This window comes from Syngnathus floridae, chromosome 7 (assembly GCF_059516105.1).
Source record: "Syngnathus floridae isolate MCC-2025c chromosome 7, RoL_Sflo_1.0, whole genome shotgun sequence".
Classification (NCBI taxonomy): Eukaryota; Metazoa; Chordata; class Actinopteri; order Syngnathiformes; family Syngnathidae; genus Syngnathus; species Syngnathus floridae.
This window is the reverse complement of record NC_142419.1, coordinates 2,363,777-2,389,699: the sequence shown is the minus strand read 5'-3', so window position 1 is coordinate 2,389,699 and position 25,923 is coordinate 2,363,777. Positions and strand designations below refer to the sequence as shown.

Below are 25,923 nucleotides of genomic sequence, written 5' to 3'. Positions count from 1 at the left end.
GTTCATTTATTAATATTTCTGACAATGACAGATAATGTGTTTGTTTATTCGTTTATTTCAAACTTGAAAAAAAATAAGATTACTGTACACAAATGAAGACAAAAAAAATGTATATATATATATATATACGGATATACAGTGGAGCCTCGGTTTTCGAACACAATCCGTTCCAGAAGGCTGTTCGAGAAGTGAATCGTTCGAATTCCGAATCATATTTTCCCATTACAAATAATGGAAAAATAATAATCCGTTCCAAGTAAAAAAAACACCTTTTTTAAGCATTTTTTCATTTGCGCATTTTTGTGCAATCGTGCAACTGCAGCACACCGCCGAACGCGACACTGCACCGCGCTGGTCGCATTATTGTGACAGAGCCGTCGCAGAAATTTAGAAAATATTTTTAAAGTCCTAATGTACTTTCCAAATTTTAAGTGGACATCAGTGCGCAGGGAGCTTAATTTTGTCAGATCGCGCAACTGCAGCGCACCGCCGAACGCGCAACCGTAGCACGCCGCCGACCGTGCGACTGCACCGCGCTGGTCGCATTATTGTGACAGAGCGGTCGCTAAAATTTAGAAAATATTTTTAAAGTCCTAATAGATTTACCAAAATTTAAGTGGACCTCAGTGCGCAGGGAGCTTAATTTGGTCCGACCGCGCAACCGCAGCGTGCCGGGCGCTCACTGTCGCATTTCTTTAGGAGCGTCTGTGTGTTTTAGGATGGCTTTACTGCTCCCACTTGCTTCCTTTGAAGCCATGATTAGAGTTGATGCAATCCTCAGAGTAACGAGAACGTAATAACGAACGTAGTCAGTTGGTATGCGGGTCCTCTCGGCTCATCTCGCAAGGTTCGACAACCGAATTTTGTCCGACTTCTGAAGCTAAGCATTCTTGAATTTTTTGTTCGAATACCGAGGCTCCACTGTATTGTGATAAAGCTCTTTATTTTCTGCAATGCAATTAAAAAAACAAAAATGTCATACATTCTGGATTCATTACAAATCAACTGAAATATTGCAAGCCTTTTATTATTTTAATATTGACAATTATGGCATACAGCTTAAGAAAACCCAAATGTCCTATCTCAAAATATTAGAATATTTCCTCAGACCAAGCCAAAAAAATAAGATTTATAACCGCAAAACAAAATCAAACATTTGAAAATGTCCATTAATGCACTCAGTACTTGGTTGGGAATCCTTTTGCACGGATTACTGCAACCAATGTGGCGTGGCATAGAGGCAATCAGCCTGTGGCATTGCTGAGGTGTTATGGATGCCCAGGATGCTTCAATAGCGGCCTTTAGCTCATTTGCATTGTTGGGTATGGTGTCTTTCAGCTTCTTCTTCACAATACCCCACAAATTCTCTATGGGGTTCAAGTCAAGGGAATTGGCAGGCCAATCGAGGAAAGTAATACCATGGTCAGTACACCATTTACTGGTGGTTTTGGCACTATGGGCAGGTGCCAGATCATGCTGGAAAATGAAATCATCATCTCCATAGAGCTTTTCAGCAGAGTGAAGCATGTAGTGCTCTAAAATCTGCATTTACTCTAGACTTGATGAAACACAATGGACCAAAATCAGCAGCTGACATGGCTCCCCAAACCATCGCTGACTGTGGGAACTTCACAATGGATTTCAAGCAACTTGGATTTTGCTCCTCTCCAGTCTTTCTCCAGACTCTGGCGCCTTGACTTCCAAATGAAATGCAAAACTTGCTTTCGTCTGAAAAGAGGACTTTGGACCACTCTGCAACTGTCCAGTGCTTCTTTTCCATAGCCCGTCAGACGCTTCTTCCGTTGTCTTTAGTTCAGAAGTGGCTTGACCGTGGGAATACGGCTATTGTAGCCCATTTCCCGGACACGTGTGTGAACAGTAGCTTTTGATACCTGGACTCCAGCTTCAGTCCACTGTCTTTGAAGCTCCCCCAAATTCTGGAAGCGACTCTTCTTCACAATGCTGTTAAGGCTGCGGTCACCTCTCTTGGTTGTGCAGCGTTTCCTGCCACATTTCCCCCTTCCAACAGACTTTTTGTGGCTGTGCTTTGAAACTGCACTCTGTGAAGAGCTTGCTCTTTGAGAAATTTCTTTTTGTGTCTTACCATGATGGAGGGTGTCAATGATGGCCGCCTGGACAGCAGTCAAATAAGCAGTCTTCCCCATACTTGTGATTTAGTTTACTGAACCAAGCTGTGTTTTCCAAGGCTCAGGAAACCCTTGCAAGTTGTTTCGAGTTAATTAGACGATTCAAGTGATTAGTTGGATGCCCGACTAGTATACTTTTTCATGATATTCTAATGTTTTGAGATAGGATATCTGAGTTTTCTTAAACTGTATGCTATAATCAGCAATATTACAATAATAAAGGCTTGCAATATTTCAGTTGATTTGTAATGAATCCAGAATGTATGACATTAAGAGTTTCAAGATGGCGGCGCGTGCACACGCAGCGGCCACTCTCTGTCCCGTCAGTACGGTGATTTGTTCGTCTAATGAGTGTTCGTCCGACAGTTTTATGTGTTCGTCTCGTCGTGCTTTATCGTGCTACAAGTACAGCAGGCAGGTTCTGCTCGACATCGGCAGAAGTGGGTTTTGCGGCGTTCTGGACTTTGAAGCGTCGACATTAAAGGCGCTCGGACTGCTACGTCCTGAAACGTCGCCGACCTCACCCGCTATTCCTCCCCCGGTTGGGAGCCGTCGAAAACGGTGTGCGAGGAGGCAGAAGAGGGGCAAGTGCGGAGGCGTCCGGGCCAGGCTGGCGGCCAACCCAGCGCGCCCAGCGGCGCCCTCCATTCTTCTGGCGAATGTTCGATCGCTGGACAACAAAATGGATTACGTTCGCCTGCTGAGGTCTACGAACCGGACGGTGCGGAACTGCTGTGTGCTCGTGTTCACCGAGACCTGGTTGAGTGACAACATTCCGGACTCTGCCGTGCATCTGGAGCGGCTAGCGTGCTATCGGGCGGACCGTGCCATTGTACGAGGGGGAAAGTCGCGAGGAGGTGGAATATGCGTCTACATCCGAGAAGAATGGTGCCGGGACTCTGTGGTGGTATGTAAGCACTGCTCGCCACTTGCGGAGTTTGTGATCATCAAGTGCCGTCCTTTTTACCTGCCGAGGGAATTTACCGCGAATCTGCTAGTCGCGGTATACATCCCGCCTTCCAACATCGAAGGCGACAGGATCGCGGCGCTTGGTGAACTGTACCAGGCTGTCAGTGAACAGCAGACAGCGCACCCTGACGGTTTCACCATCTTCGCTGGAGACTTCAATCATGCCAACCTGAAGTCTGTTTTCCCGAGGCTTCACCAACATGTTACTTTTCCGACACGTGGAGACAGCTTCCTGGACCTAGTCTACTCTGCGCAAAAGGGAGCTTTCAAAGCCACCCCCCTCCCCCATTTTGGGCTTTCTGACCATCTCACCGTTTTGCTTTTGCCCGCATACAGACAATTGGTAAAGGCATCCAGGCTGGTTCAGAGGCGGGTTCGGGTGTGGCCTGAGGGTGCCTCCGATGCACTTCGTGACTGCTTCGACACCACTGACTCGGACTTGTTTAAGCAGGCAGCCACCTACAACGATCGGACGGACATAGAGGAGTATACTGACTCTGTTTCCTCTTACATCGCGAAGTGCATCGATGATGTGACTTGCTCAAAATCCTTTGTCACTCGCGCGAACTGGAAGCCGTGGCTGACAGGGGCTGTCCTCAGACTGCTGAGGGCCAGGGACAAGGCTTTCAGAGTGGGGGATGAGGCTGGCTTGAGGACAGCAAGGGCCGACCTGTCCTGAGGCATCAAAGAAGCGAAGAAGGCGTTCTCGTGCAAGGTCTCCACCCACTTCAAGGACAGCAAGGACGCACGTAGCCTTTGGCGGGGCATTCAGACCATCACGGACTACAAGCCCGCGCAGAGGAGCTGTGAGGGCGACGTCCGTCTGCTGAACGATCTGAACCGCTTCTTTGCTCGCTTCGACGCCCAGAACAGCACTTGCCCGCTGAAGACCACTCCCCCCCCCACACGAGCAGCCCCTGCGCCTCTCTGCCGACGGTGTGAGGAGGGCGCTTGCCGCTATTGACACCCTTAAGGCGGCGGGCCCTGACAACATCCCGGGTCGAGCGCTGAAGGACTGCGCTGGGGAGCTGTCGGGTGTCTTCACGGACATCTTTAACGTTTCCCTGCAGCAGGCCATCATCCCCTCGTGTTTCAAGGCTGCCACCATCGTTCCTGTGCCGAAGAAACCTGCACCGTCCTGCTTCACTGACTACCGCCCCGTGGCACTGACGCCCATCATCATGAAGTGCTTTGAGCGGCTTGTCATGGAGCACATCAAGTCCGTTCTCCCCCCCACCATTGACCCTTTCCAGTTTGCGTACCGTGCCAAGCGGTCCTCCGAGGATGCCATCTGCTCTGCCCTCCACTTGGCCCTCACCCACCTCGAGAGAAAGGACTCATATGTGAGGTTGCTGTTTGTGGACTTCAGCTCTGCCTTCAACACCATTGTGCCGCAGCGACTCATCTGCAAACTCGACGAGCTGGGCCTCAGTACCTCCCTCTGCAACTGGCTACTGGTCTTCCACTGTCAGAGGCCTCAGGTGGTGCGTGTTGGCGACAAAATCTCCGCCAGCATTATGCTGAGCACGGGGGCCCCCCAGGGCTGCGTGCTCAGTCCATTGCTCTTCACCCTGCTGACGCATGACTGCACTGCGACCTACAGCGACAACGGCATAGTGAAGTTTGCTGACGACACGACTCTGGTGGGTCTCATCACGAAGGGCGACGAGACTCGGTACAGGTCGGAAGTTGACCTTCTGACCACGTGGTGCAGGGACAACAGCCTCCTGCTGAACGTCAGTAAGACCAAGGAAATCGTTGTTGACTTCCGGAAGGGTCACACAACACACCTACCGCTGATCATCGACGGTGCTGTGGTGGAGAGGGTGAGCTGCACCAAGTTCCTGGGGGTGCACATCAGTGAGGACCTCTCCTGGTCCGCAAACACCTCGTCACTGGCAAAGAAAGCTCAGCGCCGCCTGTACTTCCTGCGGAAGCTCAGGCGTGCATGTGCTCCTCAGGCAGTCCTGTCTACATTCTACCGTGGCACCATTGAGAGCGTCCTCACCAGTTGCATCGCTGTCTGGGGTGGTAACTGCACTGAACAGAACTTGAAGGCCCTGCAGCGCATAGTGAATACGGCTGGTAAGATTATTGGTGCTTCGCTCCCCTCCCTGAAGGACATTTACACCGCCCATCTCGCCCGCAAAGCAACCTCGATTGCCAGAGATGTGAGTCACCCGGCTCACTCTTTGTTTGACCTTCTGCCCTCTGGGAAGAGGTACAGGAGCCTGCGCTCCCGCACCACCAGACTCGCCAACAGCTTCTTTCTCTAGGCTGTTAGGGCCCTGAACTCGCTACCCCCTTCTGCGTAGCGTGCGGCACTGTTGCGCTATTTTCTGGAATGTCTGCTGTACGCGCACTTGCTCCTTTTTTTTTTTTTTGCTCCTCTTATTTATTTATTTATTTATTTGTTGTGTTATTTATTCATTATTTATTCAGCACGCTTTTGTTATACTTGTTTACTTGTTTGTCTGTTGTGAGCCATGTCTTTTCACCGTGGGATAGGGGGGAACGAAATATCGGTTTCTTTGTGTGTCTTTGGCATGTGGAGAAATTGACAATAAAGCTGACTTTGACTTTTGGTTTTTTAATTGCATTACAGAAAATAAAGAACTATCACAATATTCTAATTTTCTGAGACAGTCCTGTAACCAAAAAAGAAACCATAAATCATATTCACATGCCTGAAAAGGAGTGGGAAGAAGTATAATTTATTTAATCCCGCCCCCTTTTAATAATCCCTAAATACCCAGCCATAAATCATTTTGCCTCACTTATCCCAACAAAATACTAAATTATCTTCCACCTGCTGATCGCTAGAACACTAAACATATACCTACACAATATTAATACATACATATATCTCATACACAAACATTTAACATACATACATAGTACCTCAAATACAACACAAAGATACCTGGATGATAAAAATAAATAAAGAAAGAACAACATGAACAAAACAATGACAAGCAGACAAACAAAAACCAACAAAAGAAACGTAAATAAATAAAGAAATACTAAGCACCCCATGATACTCAAACACCCTCATTTCTGTACCTTGCAAAAATAATGTCTATATCTTTTTTTAAACTGATTGATGTTTGAACATTACTTGAGCGTCCCCTCCAAACTACTCCATCGCTTAACCCCACAGATTGAAATACAGAATGTTTTTTTTGTTTTGCGTGCCTTCCTTATCCTGAAATTAAATGTTACCCTTAAATTATAACCCCCTTCCCTTTCAGTGAAAAGATTCTGAATGTTAGTTGGCAACAGATTATTTTTTACTTTGAAAAGAGTTTGTGCTGTCCGGAATTCCACTATATCTTTGAGTTTGATGAGTTTTGACTGTAAGAATAATGAATTTGTGTGATCCCTGTATCTTGCCCCATGAATGATCCGTAATGCTTTCTTTTGTAAAATAATAAGCAGATATATTGTGCTTATGTAATTATTACCCCAGATTTCTCTGCAGTAAATGAGATATGGAAGAACTGGTGTATTTTAAAGGATGCGGAGTGATTTATGATCCAGAGCCTGTTTTGCTTTATTTACTACTGCGCTGCAGCTTGAGATTTTGGTTTGTACATGTTTAACTTGTGATTTCCAACTGATCTTGTCATCTATTGTCACCCCTAAAAAAATTGTCTCATTCATTCTTTCAATACCAACACCGTCCAGCTGTATCTCTAGTTTCAAATTAGTTCTGTGATTACCGAAAAGTATTAATCTCGTTTTCCTGAGGTTTAAGGATAATTTATTGCTGTCCAACCATACCTTTAATTTGCTTAATTCATTATTTATTAGTCTTATTAAGGTGTGTAAATCACTGCCAGAACCAAAAATATTTGTGTCATCTGCAAACAAAATGATCTTCAAAATATGTGATACCTTGCATATATCATTGTTATATAATATGAAAAGTTTAGGGCCCAACACTGACCCCTGAGGGACGCCACAGGTAATGTCCAAACACGCTGAACAAGTGTCACCCAACTTCACAAACTGCTTCCTTTTTGTTAAAAAGCTCTTGAGCCACTGTAATGGTTTCTCCCTGATGCCATATCGGTCTAGTTTATTGAATAATATTTCATGATTTATTGTGTCAAATGCGTTTCTTAGATCTATGAATATCCCAACTGTATATTGTTTTAGGTCTATTGCGTTAGTAATTTCCTCCACTGAGTCCATTAGTGGCAGTGATGTTGCTCTGTTGGATCTAAATCCATATTGACTTTCAGTGAGTAATTTATGTTTATCAATGAATTTGTCCATTCGGTTATTGAAAGGTTTTTCCATTATTTTAGAGAATTGCGATGGTAATGATACAGGACTGTAGTTTGTGAAATGGTGTTTGTTCCCAGTTTTATACAAAGGTATGACTTTTGCTATTTTCATTTTATCTGGAAATATACCGGTCTGAAATGATAGGTTACAGATGTATATGTTAATGGTTTAGAAATCTCCTCATGCACTCGTTTTAAGAGTCATATGAATGTCATCACAGTCTTTAGAGGTCTTGTTTGTGCATTGGGAAACCATCTTTATCATTTCTTTCTCATCCGCTGCTGTAAGGAACATTGAACTCACATTCCTGTCTATTAAACTATTACACTGCTCCTCAGATGTTACTGGATCTGGGATTTGTTTTGCCAGATCAGGTCCCACACTTACAAAGAATGTATTAAAGTTGTTAGCCACTTCTTGCATATCATGCTTCTCAGTGTTATTGATAATAAAATATTTAGGTTAATTTATTTTTTTAGAGCCATTTTTTATTACAGTATTCATTATATTCCATATTTCATGTTTGTTATTTTTATTATCATTTAATATTTTATTATAGTATTCTTTCCTAGCAGCTCTTTTAATATTAGTCAATTTGTTCTTATATTGTTCGTATTTATTTTCAGACTCTTTAGTTCTCTGTCTTATAAATTCTCTGTAAAGTGTATTTTTCTTTTTACAGGCATTTTTTAAACCCCTTGTGATCCAGGGAGGATCTACATAATTTAGTTTCCTATTACTTATTTTTACAGGACAGTATTTGTCATAACCTTTTGAAATTTTTTGAGAATTCCTCATATGTACAGTTAATGTTATTTTCATTGTATACAGTTTTGTAACATTAAACCATTTTTAAATGCGTTTATTGTTTCATCTGTTTTAATTCTTCTGTATTCCTGTTTTTTGGCCGGTTGAGTAATTTTATAGTTGTCATCAAAAAACATAGAAACTGGCAAATGGTCACTGATGTCACTGATATTCATTGTATATAGTATCCCAGTTTTGTGGCATTAAACCATTTTTAAATGTGTTTATTGTTTCTTCTGTTTTAATTCTTCTCTATTCCTGTTTTTGGTCCGGTGGAGTAATTTTATAGTTGTCATCAAAAACCATAAAAACTGGCAAATGGTCACTGTTGTCACTGACTAATAACCCACTTATTGTGCTGTTTATAATGTCATTTGTGAATAAATTATCAATAAGAGTGGCGCAGTGAGAAGTTATTCTGGTTGTTCTAGTAATTGTTGGATACAAGTATATTGCCATATATTGTGTGAATGAACTCTTCAGTCAGTTTGTGCTTGTTTGGATTGAGTAAATCAATATTGAAGTCTCCACAGATGAAAATTGTTTTGTAACTGATTTTTAAAAACACCTCCTCCATCCATTCTGTGAACAGTTCAATACTAGAACCTGGTGTCCGATATATGCAGCTAATGATTACATTTTTCATTTTTTCTTTGAGTATTTCAATTGTTATGCATTCCAATATGTTGTTTATCACCCTGACGTTTAATGTCTTTTCCACAAAGATCGCAACTCCTCCTCCACCTTTGTTTTGTCTATCTATGTGTATAAAGTCATATCCCTCCAGCTCAAAGTCCGCCCCTTTTACTGCGTTGATCCATGTTTCCGTTATTGCAATAATGTTGAATGGGCGCGTAATATGATAAGGTAGATAATCCTTAATGTTTGTGAAGTTGGCATACAGACTCCTATTGTTAATATGTAGAATGGACAGTTTGCCATCTCTATTGATTTCATTAAATTCTTCATCAGTATAGTAACTGCAGTTATTGTTGATTGAGTTGAAGAAGTTGTTATCCGGGTCTATATCATGTTCCATATCCTGTGAACTGTGGTCAGTATATTGAAATGATGGGAGTTCCAGATTGTCATGTTCACTAATCCTCTGAGTTATGTTGCTATTGTCTTCAAGTGCAGATGTGTGACTTCTTTCGGTGTGTGCCATGGTTGTGGAATGTGGTTTGAATGACATAGCAAATTAATGTTCTTTTCTTTTATGTTAGACACTTAATGATGACCTAAGAGAGCGTATGGTTGATAATATAAATCTGATATGTTGTATTAGTTCAATGAAACAAATATTAAATGGCTTTTGAATGTTCATCTTTTTGGAATTGCAAATTTTATATCTAAAGCTTGGAAAATAATGCAAAAATGATTACAAAGTACAATGAAGAACAGGTTCGTTATGAAAACTCTCGCTCTTATTGGGGCTCATAACAGCAAGGCTATACCCTAAATCACAATGGCTCCAAAGCAGCCTTGAAATTGTTCAAAGTAACATTCGACTTCCAGCTTACATTTTCCAGATATATTTTTAGATTTCAGATACCTCATTACTTTTTATTCTCCGTTTTCAATTTGAAAATGTCACTGCACGTCAGCCCCACTATGAGTCATCCTCATCCTACAGCAGTGGAGGGGATTGTGTGTCCCAATGATCCTAAAAGCTGTCATGGGCCGTATGTCCCTGGCAGGTTCACCCATGGCAAATACGTCCTAGGCAGTGTTCCCTCTAAGATGCGCAGCTGTGCAATTGTGCACTGCAATTGCGCAGTCTCTGCGCACAAGAAACTCTATGCTAAACACAAAATAAAATTCTGCATAAACTGATTTATTAATATCTAATGTTAGACGTAATCTAATCTAATTAAGTGGACGAATGATTTTCTTTCTGTGCCTTTTTGTAGTGTAAATCAGTGATTGACAGGTGTCTAGCCAATGATATGATATGGTTCACTTACGCTACATAGCCAATCATAGCATTAACAGCGCTAGAAAATGGTTCCTGCCCATTCGTTCCGTGCAGGTTAGCTAGCTAACAACAGTGCGGCGGAGTCAAGAGATGCAAATGCTAAGTGAGCTAACCCCTTATCATGGCGAAACGAACGAGCAGCGACACATCCACTCGCCAAGTCAAAGTAAATAAGAGATGCGGCGGTTCTTTTCAGATGGAATGGCTGTCGGAGTGTGTGCAAATAAAAGAACAAAAGGTGGAACTCGGTGTGGAGAAAGTTCTACTATGCAAAACATGCAGTGAAGCCAAAGTGGCAAGCGAGTTTACGGAGGGAAAACTATGGACTGAATGGAAGTTTGGCTACTTCAAGCGTCACATTCAGCAGAAATGTCATTTGAAAGCTGTTGAAATTGTACAAAGACTCAAGATGGGACAGGGGGTCGGTACATTATTGCGAGAGAGCGCAAAAGACCGACAGAAAAGGAACGAGCTGTCACACAAAACAAAATCCGACCCCGAGCAAGTTAAAGTTCTCATTGACAATATTTTATTTATTTATTTGTTTATTTATTTATTTATTTATTTATTTATTTATTTATTTATTTATTTATTAGTCAATCTGGTGTTGCACACAGTGGTCTACAGTGTGCACAGCGAGCTTGTGTGTTTGCACAGACACTTGAAAAATTAGAGGGAACATTGGTCCTAGGTGAGGGAGTAGACAAAGACGCCTTATGATGAGTATAATGTGCAATATGCTACTTACAAACTTAATTGGTTCCGCAATCAGGTTTGTAAATTCGTAAGTAGAAGCAACGTTTCCCATAGGCATCGATGTTAACGCAAATAATACGTGCTGGACTATCCCAAAAGTCACACTTTTCGCCCTCTCACTAACAGTTCTATTTTGCTTTTTCAAACCTTTATAACAAAAATAAATGTCACCTTATTCTTGACGTCCAAACTTTGCTTGGGGAAGGGGGAACATTCTAATTTTCTACACTCACTAAAAATACTCCTGAGAAGACAGAAAAAGTCAGGCTCGTAAATTGTTGTATGCTACCACATACTCCTTGCAATGTGCTCACTGACTGGTCATTACTTTCTGGTGCTCACTGACTCGTCATTACTTTCTGGTGCAATTAATGAGTTTTCTGACTGTGCAGAATGCGAGTGGGAACTTAAAAAGAAAAAAAAAGGAACCTAGGTTCTAAAGGTGGAAATTGACCAACACAAAAATGTGTTCTTCATGTTTTTATTGAAAACAAGCTGGTACTGTCTGTTAGAGATTCACTCACTCCAACTTATTTTGCAAGAACCACACGGGAGACAAGCAAGTCCTTTTAGACACCTGCAGGTGGAGAGTTCACCCGTTGAAGGAATGAAGTCCAAACTCTCCCTCCTGCAAGGGCATATTTATCAAGAGAAACAGAGTGGGGGTAAGAGTAGGTTGAATAGGAAGCCCTGGTCCTCTAGTCAAAACATATCAGGGGGTGTTTTACTACCTTGTGTAGGATGGCACAAGCTAGTTTATTACCGGTTGCATTCCAACATAATCATACGATAAGGATAATCTGAAAAACCCTGACATCTCCCTCCTGTTTTATCATATGATTATGCCACCCCAAACAACAAAGGCAAGCAAGAAAATATAATGAAGAAAGAAGAATAGTAAAAATAAAAAAACAACAAGTCAAAGTCAGCTTTATTGTCAATTTCTCCACATGCCAAAGACACACAAAGAAACCGAAATTTCGTTCCCCCCTATCCCACGGTGACAAGACATGGCTCACAACAGACAAACAGTAAACAAGTATAACAAAAGCGTGCTGAATAAATAATGAATAAATAGCACAACAATAAATAAATAAATAAATAATTAAGAGGAGCACAAAAAGAAAAAAACAAAAAAGAGCAAGTGCGCGTACAGCAGACATTCCCGAAAATAGCGCAACAGTGCCGCACGCTACGCAGAAGGGGGCAGCGAGTACAAACAATGATAGCAACAATTTCCAGTGAAGATGAGTTTTTCCCTCAATACCCCAGATCAAACTTATTGTGTAAGCGAAAAACCTGCTGGCCAGATGTTATTAGCAGGAAAATTCTCACACGGTCCCTCGGCCTTAGGCGTCCAGAATGCTATCAATAAAAAAATAAAAAGAAAAACACAGAAACAGTACATCAGTGTATCCATTACTTGCGAAGCATATTTGATGGTCAAATCAACAAGTTTCCGTAAAACATGCTCAACAGAACAGCATCTGTTTCATTATCATTATCACATCTGTCACGTCTAAGAAGTTGTACGTATATGTACTCGTGGTATCGTCAGCTGATGATGTTCTAGTCTGTAGGTGTGGTCTGTCACTCACACTGGCGCATACACTCGTGTCCAGTTGGCAGGCAGCATCGGACAATTCTTGTGACCACAAAACCACGTTCCGTTCTGAACAGGCAAGTGCACTCATAGGATGCAGGTGAGGCAGTGCTTCTGAACTTCTGGATGAAGTAGGTCCCATCCGATGGTGCAGCCATATTGGTAGTAGAGCCCTTACACCTTGAAAACGGCTTTCTCATCCTGGCACACAGCGGTGATGTCCAAAGCTCCCATCCAGTTTCCTCCGTCTGCAAGTCCAGAGCGGGATGGGTCGGCAACACTGATTGTGACAGCTCGGTGTTGATATCCAACTCCTGGATGCCGTGTCCTTGTAAAACAATGCTCTAGACTTTCTTGCTACGTTTCACACAATAATAAATAATAAATAAATAAATGATGAGTAAATCCTCAGATACCTCTCGTGCAAACACTCCAACATACATTAAGTAGATGTGAGATAACTTGCATGAAGTCCACTTAACCAAACATTGAGTAAATATGGGATAACTTAAAAACTGTCCCGGTCAACAACAATTCATAAATAGAAACTACAAGCTATAATAGAGAAAGAACTTCTCTTTAGCTAGACAAAGAACAAGTGTTCTGTTCATAACTAGTGAGGGCCTCTCACAGATAAGACAAGGAAGGGAGTATGAGAACTCCTTAAAGCCTGGCAGATATGTTGGCCTTGAGCGAAGGTATGAGACCTCTGGTTCAGGCCGGCCAGCGCTTCTACAAAACTAATTATTCTAACATTCCCCACCTGTTTACCACATATTTGCTCAAATCCACACATCACCGTAAACAACCCCTTTTCTCGACCCTCAGTCGTCGGATCACATTCATGAGGACAAATATGTTTACACCAAAGGATAAACGTTGCAATGTCATCATTCAGAATCCCGCGGCTCTGGGAAAAGTCTGGTAACACAGATGCAGGAATTTTGCCATCAACATCATCACGTTGCCGCTCAGACATTAGGTATATCCGAGCAATCTCGTCCTCCATGGGCGATATTACTGTAGTGACGAGACGATTAAACAGAGCACGAAGACATGGTATGCAACATCCATACAAAGTGAGCATAGCAGCAAACACTGCAACTGATGGTAAAATTGAGGACACAAGGGGGTTATACTTCTGGATACTGGATATTATATAGAATGCTCTGTCACACATTTCACAATCCAGTAGACGTGACAGATTTCACACAATCTTTGGTCAATGGCAACGGTACAACATAAATAATCGGTCGCAAATCCATACATATGACATATTCAATTTTTTTTCTGTCTTTGCAGCTTGTTTTGCCATAAGCAATCAATTGTTTCCTTTTTCAGTTACTCTTATAGTTAGTTACCTGAAACAAATTATCCACACTCATTGTAGATGTTCATCCCATTCTTTAACATCTACAGCGGTTGTTGACAAAGTACACATATAAACATCATACTTTCATGGCAGTCCAGATCCGACACAGCAGATCATCCTGCAAAGGTCAAATTGATCTTTTAAATTGATACAATGCAGCATAATTTTTGGGGTGACCTATATAAGTTGCCCACTCATCTCTCCCCTATTCATTATGACTCTTAGTACCCACAAATACCATATTGTTGAAGGTAACAAAATGGCAACAAAGATAGCCACCCAACATGCAATAACATCATTGTTCCATTTTCTTGTTCCCGGCATTTCTCTAAGAGGTAAGGCTTCTTTTGGCTTACTTTCTGCGATTGAACGTTACTTCAAAAGAAATGACCCTTTTGTAATTTGCTAGGACCACCTCAACTGACCTTTCTGCTATTTTAATGGCAGTTGGCGTAGTTATCAAGATTTAACATGGCCCTTCCCCCTTGGAAGAACACCAGTGTTTCGTTTTCAATGCTCTTAGAATGTGGTTTGTTCTTTTTGCCTTTTAAATATTTTTCTCATATAATCTGCCAAATTTTAATCATCCTTAGTTTCCCACTTGGATTCAAAACATGGTAATCTATATTGTCGCCCAAACAATTTTTTATACGGGGTTAAACCCACAGTACTTGTAATATTTATGTACAGTTTGACCAGGTCTAAACATTTTGTCCATAATATTCCAGGTTTTTTTTCAAGCACATCTTCACACTTTATACCAGTCCTGTCATGAGAATTAATTTCTGAAATCCCATATCTCGGAATTATTTCTTTCCATGACGTTTTTGCCACTGTTAAGGCATTCAGTGTTTTTTTTTGTTTTGTTTTGTTTTGAAAATGTTTTGAATATGAATCAAATCCATATGTTGTATAAAGCTGACTGACCTGCCCCACTATCCCTCCTCTTGAGCCATGTGACACGCACCATGGCTCAATATTGCTGCCCATTTGCATAGGTTCTTTGGTAGGATAGGTCTGTCTTCTGGTCATTTATAGATGCCATTCTCTAATCTTGCCCCTTTTTCGTCCATAATGGAATTTCACTCTATGGACTTTGTCGCTGCACATCTTTAAAAATGTTTCAGTGATTTAATCTGCCTCTTCTTGTGTGTATAAAATTTGAAGTGTCTTTTGCGCTGCAGCTTTGTGGTTCTGTCTGCAAGCTTGTTACCTCTTGACACCTTATCAGTCTCGTGTGTGTGTGTACTGCACACGTGCACATAGCTACTTTTCGTGGCAATTGGACTGTTTTGACAACTAGCTTAGCAAGTAAATGGATGGCCTCCCCGAATGGGGAGCGACTCAGCTAGCAAATGATTAGACTTTTTCACTTTCTTGTAGTTTCTTTAGTTACTTTTCAATCATTTTCTCATTGTTTATCACAAGAATCTTAGAAATTTGAATACAAATCAAAATGTATGTTTTATTTTACTCAATTGTATGATTTAGAGCAGTGTTTCCCAACCTTTTTTCAATCACGGCACACCTTTTCATTGGAAAAAATCTCGCGGCACACCGCCAACAAAAATCTGTTAAGCTCCTATATTAAAATCAGTTATATTACAACGAAACACGCACAGTCCTATTCCTATATATGTATGGAGTCGAATAATTTAATAAAAATAAATACTAAATATTCTTTAAATTGTATTCCTTTTTTTAAATAAAAGTGACAGTTTTTTAAAAAGGTTTTAGACGGTGTAAGAAATAAACTATTTAAAGTGATTGTGATTAAAATAAAAGAATCAACGTGATTTTGTTTACTGTTTTAGACTAGGTCTATAAATATTGCAACAATAAGAACAAAGTCACTTTTAAAGACGCTCTGCTGTTCTGACAGCAGCTGAGTGGCTCTCACAGTCGAGGAATCTCGACTTGACTGCTTATTTTACGTATGTGAAAAATAACCAAACCAGGTTCTCCGGTTGAACTGCATACTCTGATTTCCATTGGACCACAAACGCACCACAACCGTCATAGTGTCTGTCACTGTTAGCAAAAGCACACAGCAACACACACATAAACTGAATATGTGCCGATGCAATACAATCAGATCGACACAATATGAAATCTCAAGATTCTCCGATTCTCCACACATGCACGATTAGCAAGTGGCTGACCAGGCCTTGCGCGAACTGACCAGTGGTTTGGCGATCCTGTTTACAATGCGCTCCGTAATTAATATTGGACAATCCCACGGCACAGCTGAACGTCTCTCACGGCACACCAGTGTGCCGCGGCACAGTGGTTGGGAAACACTGATTTAAAGAATCCATATGTAGTAAAGTGTTGTATTACTACATATGATTTCATCATCATTTAATTTGACTTTCTTTCCAAAACGCTTCTTAATTTCTGAGTTCACACATCCTCTACATGTGTTACTGGTTCTCCAGTTTTTTCTCTAGTTAATTACCAATCCAAAAGCTACGTTTTCTTTTTAGCATTCAACCTGCTCAAAATCACTCTTTCATCAAAGTCGCTCTACTAATTTCCCATAGTAATCGCCAACGACTTCTACCATTCAACCTTTCATTCAGGCAATCATGCATCAATGCTCATCATATGCATCTCACACAGTCTCCAAAAAGGAGTCATACTATCACATTGGTCCCAATTCATCCAAGCTCACCACACAACATTCATATATCATTTTCAACTCAGGTTTCCTGGTAGAACAATCCACCAATTCAAAAAAAACTTAACTAAAACAAACAACTGGCAAATTAATCTATTTTTTTTCTTTGTTTTTAAATTTGAAGAACTCATTCTCTCAGATTTAGCTTGCATTTAGAATTTTGTATAATCTTATAACACAACCAATCAATTATTCCTATTAAATGTAGCATTGCAAAATATTAAATTCACAATTTAGCGTCTTCCAATTCCCGAAAGCATGATCTGTCGTTTTTTTTTTTTTCTTCTTCGAATTTCTCATGTGGGCTCGGCACTTAACATGCACTAGTGTGGATTAGTTTCTGCTCGCAAACAGATTTCTCTCTTTTCCTCTCATTTTTATCTGTCAAAATTGTTTCTGTTCTGCGGTGTAAATTGAAAAGACAACAGTCTAACAAATTTCTTTATACTAAAAGTTTAGCCAATCTTCATCAATTTAACACATACGCACACACATGCACAGCTCTCGCGTGCGGAAGGTAGGTCCCAGCACCAGTGATTCGTCACAGGCTGGCCATTTCCTGTGGTCGATACTGAGCTGGTCCCTCCCATGCACACGAGGACAGCACATTCTAATTTTATTTATTTATCTTCTAGAAGCAAGTTGCATTTCTTTACCACTTGATTTGCATAGTTTAACTTTAGTGTAACACAATTTGAGCTCTAGTCATTTGTAATTTGCCACCTCAAAAATATTATTATTATTATTATTATTATTAAACTACTCTTGCCCCTCGCTTGAGCCGCGGCTTGAGCTGCGGCCTTGCACCTGCTCACAGGGGCCTTATTGTGTCCTGGTCTGACAAACACTTGTGACCTCATCAGTTTTCATCTTTCTAGCTTTTGTCTCTTGAATTCGTTCTCATCTCTTTGTGAAGATTTCAACCACACTCTAGCACTTCTACCACTTCTTCCACATTTCAAATTTCCTTGTATTCCATACATATTCTTTCACTTCAGCATGTATTGCATACAATTAAGAAATCTACTAGCCATGAACTTCTCATCTCAAAGAAGAGCAGAGCAAGAGATTTACTGTTCTTATTTCCCATCTTAATTTTAGTAGTTTAAGGTTTTACAATTTTTTTTTTCAAAATTTTTTTCTTTGAGGATCCTCAATGCAGGTTTAAATTGTCCTTTCAACAGATTACTAGCCTGTTTTATTGCCGTGGATCAACGCTAGAACTGCTATTTAGTCAATTTATCCTACCAGTCACACACTCAATCACACAAGTTATCCCTGCCTACGCGAAGTCCTCCTTTTTTTTTTTTTTAAAAAAAGGAGCTGCTTCATCCAGTGAGGGGACTCTACAACACCCCCCACCTTCCCTGGGAACTAAAGACAACAGTCCTTGTCCCCAGCCCTGCCAACGCGAAGTCCTCCTTTTAAAAAAAAGGAGCTGCTTCATCCAGTGAGGGGACTCTACAACACCCCCCACCTTCCCTGGGAACTAAAGACAACAGTCCTTGTCCCCAGCCCTGCCAACGCGAAGTTGTACTCTTTAGAACAGTGGTCATCAAATAATGATCCACGGAGGTACTGAGATTTTAAAACAGTTTGAGAACCACTGCTCCAAAAGAGACACCTCATCCAGAGGGGGACTCTACAACACCCCCTCCTTCCACAAAACTTACTTTTTCCTGTGCACTTCTAACTTTTTACGCGTTTCACAACAACAACACAATCACACAACTTCAGGCCTTTAACTTACTTGTCCCCTGGTTCGTTGCACTGCCGGGTCCAGTCAATCCACCTCTGTCAGACGAAGGCAGACCTAAGATGCTGGCCCAGCGAAGAATTCTCTTCCCAGGACTTTCTTCTCCAGGTCCTCCTAATGGACGTTGGCTTGTCGACAATGCAGCACGTCCTTCTTCGTCAGACAGATAGCGGGTATGAGGGATCCCGGGTTTCGGCAACAAAATGTTAGAGATTTGCTCACTCCAACTTATTTTGCAAGACCCATACGAGAGACAAGCAAGTCCTTTTAGACACCTGCAGGTGGAGAGCTCACACGTTGAAGGAGTGAAGTCTAAAACTCTCCCTCCTGCAAGGGCATATTTACTAAGAGAAACAGAGTGGGGGTAAGAGTAGGCTGAATAGGAAGCCCTTGTGCTCTAGTCAAAACATATCAGGGGGTGTTTTACGACCTTGTGTAGGATGGGACAGCTATCTTATTTATTACCGGTTGCATTCCAACATAATCATACGATAAGTATAATCTGAAAAACCCTAACATTGTGTATTACAGTGCTTCTCATCCTATCTCCAAGGGAGAGCCCGAACACCCTGCGAAGAAAATGGTTTTGGTTGCTTGTATCCAGGATCTTATTTTTTCTGTTATGACTCACAGCCTGTGACCACAGGTGAGTGCAGGCACGAAGATTGACTGGTAAATTGAAATCTTCGCCTTTCGGCTCAGCTCCTTCTTCACTATGACAGACCAGAGTCACAGAGTCAAAGCAGACGCTGTACCGATCCGCCTGTCAATCTCCTACTTCATTCTACCCCCACTCGTGATCAAGATCCCAAAATACTTGAATTACTCCACTTTGGGCAGGATCTCACCCCCAACCCGGAGAGGGCATTCCACCCTTTTACAACATGGCATCAGATTTGATGATGCTGATTTCACCCCAACTGCTTTACACTCGCTGCAGTGAGAGTTGGAGATCATGGCTTGACGAACCTCACAGCACCACATCACCTGCAAAAAGCCTCTAAACCAGACCCCTCAATGCCTTGGCTGTGCTTAGAAATGCTGTCCATAAATGTTATGAACAGAATCAGTGACAAATGGCAACCTTGGCGGAGTCCAACCCTCACTGGAAACGAATCCGACTTATTGCCAGAAATGTGGACCAAATTCTGGCTTACCGTACTCCCTCGGGACCCCTCACAGAAATCCCAGAGGGACAGGGTCGAACGCCTTCCCCAGGGCCACAAAACAAATGTAGACTGGTTGGTAAACTCCCATGCACCCCCAAGGACCTTGCAGACAGTGTAGAGTTGGTCAACTGTTCCATGGCCAGGACAAAAATCACACTACTCCACCTGAATTGTCTTGTAAATTCCGGGCAGATGTCATTCACCCCGCCTTGCCACCGAGCTTTTTAACCACCTCAATGACTTCAACCCCAGAGATGGGGAAGCCCACCTCAGAGTCCCCAGGCACTGCTTCGTCACTGCAAAGTGTGTTGCTGAAATTGAGGTCTTTAAAGTATTCTCCCTACCGACTCACAAGGTCCCGAGTTGAGGTCAAGCACCCCATCTCCAGTATATGCACTGCTTTCCCTTCCCAAGACGACGACTGGTGGACCAGAATTTCCTCAAACCCGTCCATAAATCGTTCCTCCTCCCACGCCCGATTTTTTGCTTCAGAGACTGTCGAACCTGTGTTCAGCTGTGGCCAGCTATCTCCAGAGTCCTACAGGTCAAAAAGGCCTGATAGGATTCTTTCTTCAGCTTAACTTCATCCCTTACCAGCGGTGTCCAGCGACTGCAGCCACGACAGGTACCAACCACCTTATGGTAACTGTTCTGATCAGCTGCCTCAACAATGGAGGCACGGAAATGGTCCACTCAGACTCAATGTCCCCCACCTCCCCCGGGACTTGAGCGAAATTCTGGGAGTTGAAACAGGGGATTGTGCCAGACATTCCCAGCAAACCTTCACAATACGTTTACGATGAGTTTACGTAGGTTTGGCAGATTGAACGCGCATCCTCCCCTACCACCGGAGCTCTCGAAGCTCGAACCTCTTTTAACCCAAAATTTTGCAAATCCACCAAGCCTGGCAATAGGATCAATATTTTATTAGGTAATCGTGTGATTAGAATATGTTTAAGTACCACACCCTACAAGTTTTTTAACGGCCCAGTCGTACGTTACCAAGATCTACAAAATTTTAAGAGGAATATGTCACAGACCAAGACCTACAAAAACGACCTGTCTTTGCCAGACCTAGTCCAGTCTTTTAATGGTGGCCTTTTACAGTGGTTACATATTAGAGAAGTGTTTTATAAGTTTGAATTGGAACTGTGGGTGTTTCATTTATGATGGTAATGTTAAAAAAAGTATTTTAATTAGATCACCAAATGATTCCTGAGCGCGGCACCGCTGCTGCTTACGTTTTTGGGATGTGGGAGGAAACCGGAGTGCCCGGAAAAAAAAAACACACTGTCATGAATCGGAATGGAGCAGGGCGACTAAATGCAGCTTGGACCAGGGTTTATTGGAGAACTCAAAAGACAGTCTACAGACAGAATACACTACAGGTAACAAGAGGCAGGTGACTGTGATTACATTGATTGTGAGGCAACACAGGAGGGGAGGGGCAACATGAACAGAAACCATGGCAACCTAGACAAAATAAAGCACGAGACGTGACAGTACCCCCCCCACAAGGGACGGCTCCCGACGTCCCAAAAAACCGAACCCCCACATGGCGAGCGGGAGGGGGGGGGGGGGGGCAGCGCACTACTCCAAATGACCCCACTGGTCTATGACAAAGTCTGTACTGACAGGAAAGTGTGAACCGCGTTCGGCGGCACATGGGTGAACAGAACCGCGATCGGCGGCAACTCGGGAACGTAGCCGCAATCGGCGGCAACTCGGGAACGTAACCGCAATTGGCGGCAATTCGGGAACATAACCGCAATCGGCGGCAACTGGGGAACATAACCACAATCAGCGGCAACTCGGGAACATAACCGCAATCTCTGTGATATCTCTAAAAGACCTTCTGAGTAAAATAAATGCATTGCAATTTAGCATAGCTTTGACTTTTAAAGCTTGCTGCAACAATACCCTCTTGATCAAATCTTGTCAAAATTTCACACATTGGATGAAAGTCTAGGCCTGAAGACATCTACATTTACTTTTTATCGTAGTGGTAATGCCACCGATTGGCAACAAGAAATAATGTTTTTTTTCTTTGTTACTTCTTCACCATTTGGTCAACCTGGTCTACTACATATTTACTTCTAAGTGTTAGAGATTTGCTCACTCAAACAATATTTTGCAAGAACCACACGGGAGACAAGCAAGCCCTGTTAGACACCTGCAGGTGGAGAGTTCACTTGTTCAAGGAATGAAGTCTGAACCCTCGTTCCTGCGAGGGGATATTTATTAAGAGAAACAGAGTGGGGGTTTGGGTAAACTGGCTAAAGCCCTTGTCCTCTAGTCTAAACATGTCAGGGGATGTTTCACGACCTTGTGATAAGGAGGACAAGGTAAGGTATTTATTACCTGTTGCATTCCAACATAATCCTATGATAAAGATAACCTGGAAAACCCTAACACCTCCCTCCTGATTTATCATATGATTATGCTACCCCAAAAAACAAAGACAAGTAAAAAAAACCAACATATATACGTATAATGAAGAAAGTAGAATGGTAAAAATAAAAACAACAAACAATGATAGCAACACTTTCCAGTGAAGATGAGGCATTACCTCAATACCCCAGATCAAACTGTAAGCGAAAAACCTGCTGGCCAGATGTTATTAGCAGGAAAATTCTTACACGGCCCCTTTGCCACAGGCGACCAGAATGCTATCAAAAAAAAAAAAAAAAGAAAAACACAGAAACAGTACATCATTGTATCCATCACTTGCGAAGCATTTTCGATGGTCAAATCATCAGGTTTCTGTAAAACATGCTCAACAGAACAGCATCTACGCAATCCACGTTTCATTATCGTCATCACATCCGTCATCTCTAAGGAGTTGTATATGAACCTGGACTACAGTAGAGGACACAAACTTCGACACAGCAGACTTCAAACATGGGATAACGCAGGTCGTAAACAAGCACAACACCACCAGCACAACAAGCACAGAAGACAGCAATTTCAACAGCAGTTGCCACCAGTTGCCAGAGAATAGCCATTAAAAGAAATCATACTGATGTGGGACCTTGTCTTTAGACATGGCCTGCTGTAAGTTCTTCAGCGAATTCATGGCGTCGTTTATGTGGGTGTCATTTTCTCCTGGTATGTATGTGCAACAGGAAGTCCCAATGATGTGGCACACACCACCTTGTGCTGCCGTCAACAAGTCCAGAACCATCCTGTTTTGCAAGACCATCAGTCTAATAGCCTGAATCTCTCTATTTTGTCCATCGTTGACTTGCAGTGAGAGATTCACAAAGGATTGAAAACGATAGTTCAGTGTCTCGATGAAGAGCGATAGTTTTCCAACCCCAATCTGAGGAAAGAGCGCAAGGACAGCTTTGTCTCCGACAGACCATACTTTATGGTCATCTGGAACGTTTGCACCCGAGACAGGGTCATGAGGGTCAAAGGTTGCAACTGCCCTGCGTCGACGTCCAGTAGAGTTATGTGCTCCTGTCAACAAATGATGTCGTATCCTGTAGGTGTGGTCTGTCACCCACACTGGTGCACACACTCCTGTCCAGTTGGCGGGCAGCATCGGATAAACCTTGTGACCACAAAGCCACCAGCCATTCTGTATGAAGTATGTTCCGTTCGATGGTGTAGCCATGTTGGTTGGAGAGCCCTCACCACCTGAAATGGCTCTCTTATCTTGACACTCATCGGTGATGTCCAGAGCTCCCATCCAGTTTCCTCCTGGAGAGCAGTCGTCGCTAATGCAGACGTGGGTCTTGTTACCTTGGATGTAACATGTGTAATTCACTCCAGCTGGTCTCTCTGTGTAGGCCACTTGTGGTATTGTCCGTCCTTTAACAGTCACATTGAGATTTGTCCAGAATAGCTGATCACAGGCACCGTCAGCAAGTCCAGGGCGGTAAGGGTCGGCATCCTTGACTGCGACGGCACGGTGCTGATATCCAACTCCTCCCATGGATGCCATACATTTTGCTTCAGTGACATTCATTGCTCTGGCCTCCAAGCGAACTTGCGTGGAGAAAGGGGGGAGTTTCGAACACACATAGCATCCCTCCTGTGTGTGAGCTCTCACAGTGAACCTGACATATCGGTACCAAGTGTTGGTTTCGTATGGGTTTCTGGGGTCCCATGACCAGTCCTCAAAGTTCTCATCATGTGACCATCGTTTACCACGGGCAACATTGTCATTTGGTCTGTTCAGATGAGTCAATAGACCATAGCACGCTCCAACCACAACGCAGCAGAGGATCCATCTGGCATATGGAGCCCCGTTGCTACTAGGATGGCAGAGACACCGGGACATCCCCACCACTCCGAATTAGGGGTGCAGCACTCTCTGCAACTTGCAGTGGCTGAGGTGAATCCAACTGGGCCGTTGAGAAATTTTAATCGCCGTGGGAGTAGCAAGCAAAACTTGAAACGGTCCCTCCCACCGTGGGCTGGCCCAGTTCTTTCTTTTGATGACCTTGATGTAGACCCAGTCTCCTGGATTGATGGGGTTGTCCACCTGTGAGGGAGAAAGATCAGGCGGCAGTAAATTTGCATTTGACACATCTTTCAGTTTGAGCGTCCTGATTAGATAATCTGCCAAGGTCTGTTCTTCATCTGCTTTTTGCAAATCTGCAGGGAACACTGGTAGTCTGTATGGTCTCCCATGTATGATTTCAAAAGTTGTTAGTCCTTCTGAAATGGGAGTAATTCTCATATAGAGCTTCACTAAGTCGAGGCACTCTGGCCAAGGTCTGCCTGTTGTTTCCATGCATTTTTTCAACCTGCTTTTGATGCTAAAGTTTGCCCGTTCAACCAGGCCTGCGCTCGAAGGATGCCAAGCACAGTGGTTTTTTAACGTTATTCCAAGGTGTACAGCCATGTTCTGCACAACTTGGTTCACAAAGTGTGGACCATTGTCACTGTAAATGGTTTGGGGGATGCCATGAGTTGGTATGATGGTTTTGCAGATGGCTTTTGCTACTGTCAAGGCATCTGCGCGTTTGGATGGAACTATTTCCACCCATTTGGAAAATGCATCAATCATCACTAGGCAGTATTTGTGAGGTCCACTTTGTGTGAGTTCAATAAAATCCATATGCATGATTTGAAATGGATAAGAGGGTTTTGGAAATGAGCCTCTCTTAGGTCTCATGTTTCCTTGTGGATTATGTTTCACACAAACAGGACATGCTTTACAAAATTTTTTTAAGTAAGCATCTAAACCAAAGGTAGTGAATTGTTGATCTATGATGGTCTTCATCCCTCCTGTCGACACATGGCAAGGCTCATGTGTCGCAAGCGCTGCTGCCTTAAAAAGTGATTTTTGTAAAACAGGTTTGTCATTGATGCGGTGGATATTATCTGTATCCACTATTGCACCTTTTGTCGTCCACATTCGTTTCTCCACCATTGGAGCATTGCCCTGCATATCTGTCAGTACAGTCTTATCTATGAGTTGTGTGTCCTCTGAACCCAGTAAAAAAAATTCATGGCCATGTCTCCCTGCAGCTGCTTCTTTTGCAATTTTGTCTGCTAATCTGTTTCCATTTGAGACTTCATCTCTGCCAGTGGTGTGAGCAGCACATTTACACACAGCTAGTTTAGCAGGTAAAAGAATGGCCTGCAACAAGTCTTTTAACAAGGAGGCATGGGTAACCGGCTTACCGGTTGATGTTGTCATCCCTCTGCGCTCCCATTGTTTCGCAAAATAGAACAGAGTACAAAATGCATACTGACTGTCTGTGTATACAGTGACTTCCTTATCTTCCGCTAATTGACAAGCTCTTGTTAGTGCAATTAGCTAAGCAGCCTGTGCTGACCTGTTGTATGGAAGCTTCTCTGCTTCAACAATCTGGTTTGGCAATTTCACAATTGCATAACCACTTTGATTGTTTCCTTTAGGATCCTTTGAACATGATCCATCCACAAACCACTTCTCCCCTTTGTCAAGTGGCGTGTCACTTAAATCTACTCTGGGCAGCTGTAGATGTTCTGTAGCATCCAAACAGTTATGGGGTGTTCCATCCCCTGGCAACGGGATCAACGTTGTTGGGTTAAGGATTGTGCACCTCTTTATCACGATGTGTGGTTGTGACAGAAGTATAGCAGTGTAGGACAGATGTCTGGCTGGTGACAAAAAGTTCATTTTGCTTTGCAGCAGCAACACATCTACAGCATGTGGAACTAGCAGCTCTATTTTGTGAAAGAGCACCACATCTGCAGATTGTCTCACTGCAAGCGCTGCCGCGCATACTGCTTGAACACAGTCTGGCAAAGACAGAGCCACTGGATCCAGTTTTTTTTAATAGAATGCAATTGGTCTTAGTTTGTTGCCATGACCCTGCAGCAACACTGAGGTCATAAAACCATTCCTGCAGTCTGCTGTTTGCACAAAGGTTTTATTGTAGTCTGGCAAGATAA

The 25,923-nt window shown here is 42.7% G+C and overlaps 1 protein-coding gene and 1 pseudogene across 1 annotated transcript in view; one reads left to right on the top strand and one right to left on the bottom strand.

Annotated features, from left to right (window-relative positions):
- Positions 1-25,923, top strand: part of appbp2 (amyloid beta precursor protein binding protein 2) — a 237,519-nt gene that overhangs the window by 183,947 nt on the left and 27,649 nt on the right.
- LOC148394802 (uncharacterized) lies at positions 8,469-9,418 on the bottom strand (annotated as a pseudogene).